Raw genomic sequence first — 3,504 nt, forward strand, 5'->3', positions numbered from 1 at the left:
ATCCGCCAAGATGCAGATAGGTTCCGAGAAGGCGTCGTCGCTCAATCTCTTGTCGGTCATCGTCGCCTCCCTCTCTGACGGATATGGGCTCGATTCCGGCACCGGGGATGCGTTCGTGGAGAACCGGCTGTTGATCGTTGTCTTGAGCATCATCATCACCGTGCTCGTCGGTTGCGTGGCAATCTTCTTCGTCTGGTGATCGAGCGGAAGGAAGCCCTTCGAGCCGCCGAAGCCGCTAGTGGTGAAGACCCAGATGGATACAGAGGAGGACCAAGGGAAGAAGAAGGTCACCGTCTTCTTCGGGACGCAGACCAGGACGGCTGAGGGGTTCGCGAAGGTTAGGGTTTTTATTCGAGTAGTTCATTTTTTGAATTTTTCTCCCATGATCTTAGATTTTCCCCCCTTCTAGGCGCTGGCTGAGGAGGCAAAAGCACGGTACCCTAATGCCATATTTAAAGTCGTGGATATCGTAAGATCATCTTCCTTCTGTTTCAGATAATTGGAAATACTACTGATTAATTGACTGATCTGTAGTTAGTTTCCTCAATTATAGGACGAATATGCTACTGAGGATGATGAGTACGAGGAGAACCTGAAAAAGGAGAGCTTGGCTTTGTTCTTCTTGGCTACGTAAGTTGAAAGCTAAGAATTTTTTGTTTTTATAAACGATCAGTTTCCTCAAAGTTCGAGTTGATCCCTTTGTTTTCTTTAGGTATGGAGATGGCGAGCCTACTGATAATGCTGCCCGATTCTACAAATGGTTTACAGAGGTTCTGGAAGCATGCACATTTAGTTAATCTATTCTACTAATAATCCTTTTGCCTTGATCGATTGCTGATTATTAGTTTTTATAGGGGAAAGAGAGAGGAACCTGGTTGGAAAATCTTCAATTTGGTGTGTTTAGTTTGGGCAATCAGCAATATGAACATTTTAATAAGGTTTGGCATGATGAAATTGTCAGTATTCTTTTTGTGGGAATTGCTTGGCTGATATATTTGTGTATTGTGTCCTTGCAAAGGTTGTTGTGGTGGTCGATGAACTGCTTCATGAGCAAGGTATATGGTCGATTTATTTAGTTTGTGATTTGACTAAGTCGCATATGCTCCTAAAGCTGATTTTAAATCCTATCTTCAGTTGCAAGCTCAAAGTTCATGCATTTCATTTTTCTAGAGAATTTAACTTGTTTTGTAGACTAATTGTTACTCTAAAAACTTGTAAAGTCAACATGGTATGAGGAGTTACTAAGAAACAGTTGAGTAGTCATGTTATCTGTGAGTTTCATACATACAACTGTAATGTAGTAGTCATGTGCAAGTTTGTAGATGTGTTTAATGAATTTAAGCATCATTCTTACTTGGATATTCTTCTATCTTTTTTTTTTCATCTGCATAGGCGCCAAGCACATTGTCCAAGTGGGGTTGGGAGATGATGATCAGGTATTGAGGATGACTTCTCTGCATGGTATGTAGTATCAGCAAACTTTTATGCATGCCATCCAAATTTCAATGTCGGTTATTGCTATTTTTCAGTTTTCTATTTTTTTTCTCTTTTGCCCATCATTATCTCATTACTCCTTTGTGGAATATGAAATATCAACTGTACTTTCAGGAGGGAGCTTCTTTGGCCGGAGTTGGATAAGTTACTTCAGGATGAAAATGAGATAAGTGCATCTACTCCTTATACAGCTGTCATTCCTGAATACTGGGTTGTATTTGTCATGCCTGAAGAAGTTCCATATCTGGACAAAAGTTGGAGTTTTGCAAATGGCCATGCTATTCATGACATACAACATCCATGCAGGTAGAGATGATCTTTACAAAGACAATTTAAAAACAGTACTGGTCAGGATTTTCCAGTCCATGAAAAGCATATCTAACACAACTTGTGTATCTTCAAGGGCTAATGTGGCTGTAAGATGAGAGCTTCATACTTCAGCTTCGGACCGGTCCTGCATCCATTTGGAGTTTGACATAGATGGCACTGGAGAACATTATATATCACTCTCACTTGCATATTTTGAGAACATGCAGGATGCATACACTAATTATATTTCTTTGTGTAGTTTTCACTGGATTTTGACTATCATCAATGTTGAGATGGAGATTAATTTTTTGTTAGATCCTCTTGGTCACCGCATTCGTGATCAAGATTGGAAATATGTTGTCAACATGTAAGTTTTTTGGCTTCTTTTCTTACCTTTGTTGAAACATGGATGTATTTTGATGTGGTAATACAATTCCCACGGGTTATATGCATGAAGGGCCTTGAAATTGTATAATGCGGAGGTGGGAAGGAAAGGGAAAAAACAACCAACATGAGAAGTTGTCAAGGTATGTCTGATCCTTTTGATTAGCAACTGTTTCACTATCCTCGAAGGAGTTATTCCAATATTTCTTTTCTAACATAGGCTCCTCAACAACCGGATGTGGAGCAATGTGGTTTTTATATCATGCGATATATGAAAGATATAATTGAAAATTTTGGAGTTGACCACAAGGATTCACTTCCAGCAATGGTAATAATACAATATCTTTCATTTTGCATATAAGCCCTAAAGATAATTTGTTGCATTTTCCAACATTGCTTCAGTATCATAATTGATACAAACTCATATTTGATTTTGATTGATTATGAACGTCTCTTAGCTTTTCCCTCATTATATCAGATCTTGCTGCTGCTATGCTTTTCCCCTGGTGCTTGATGTGTTTCTATGTAGTCTTTGAACTTCACTATTTCAATTTTGGCAGCTATGTGCTCGTCTATGATTAATAGTTCAATAGAATTCAGGGTCACTGATTTGTTATATGATGCTCTTGGTCCTTCCATGATTTTTTAATTCAACCATTATCATGCCTAGTAATTTGTTGTATGATGTTGTCGGTTCTTATCAATCTCTACACTTTAATTAGAAGGAGAAAATTATTTATGTTATATTCTAAGCAGCATATACTAAGTGTCATATATGCGCGCAATTATCCTTCAATGAATTAAGCATTATGAATAATAGTCTTCCACAGCAGCCTTTAAAAACTTAGTATTCTATTTTATTTGATACATGTACACATTTGTTTTAGTTATTTGACATATGGTGGATTATTGGGTCCTGATCATGAATTAACTTTGTATAAAGTATTGTAAATTATCTTTGTTGCAAGTATCAATTAGAAATGGACTTTCTTTGGTTTAGATATTTTGCATTCCAAATTTAGTTTATTGGTAGTTCTCATTGCAAAACCAGACTGAAAAGCTTTCAAAATGCTTGATTTGAAGTGTTAGAAGGATAGAAATCAGAAAAACTAGACTGGCCTCATTAGAGCTAGAGCAGATATTTGGAAAAAAAAAATCAAAATTGTATCTTTACCATTTCCAGCTTTCAAAATTGCATCTTTACTAATATATTATTTATGTGTTTTTACAGTTTACAAATCTCAAGTACTCCAGAGTTCAAATTGATGAAGTGCGGTTCGAGTGGGCTGAATATATACTAGATTACATTTGAAGTGC

The 3,504-nt window shown here is 37.2% G+C and overlaps 1 long non-coding RNA gene across 1 annotated transcript; it reads left to right on the top strand.

Moving 5' to 3' along the window:
- Positions 1 to 259: 259 nt before the first annotated feature.
- On the top strand, positions 260 to 752 carry LOC121973809. Its single transcript, XR_006109767.1, has 4 exons — positions 260 to 337; positions 410 to 469; positions 554 to 630; positions 713 to 752. It is a non-coding gene; the product is annotated as an uncharacterized LOC121973809 (long non-coding RNA).
- Positions 753 to 3,504: the final 2,752 nt, after the last annotated feature.

This window comes from Zingiber officinale, chromosome 4A (genome assembly GCF_018446385.1).
Source record: "Zingiber officinale cultivar Zhangliang chromosome 4A, Zo_v1.1, whole genome shotgun sequence".
NCBI lineage: Eukaryota > Viridiplantae > Streptophyta > Magnoliopsida > Zingiberales > Zingiberaceae > Zingiber > Zingiber officinale.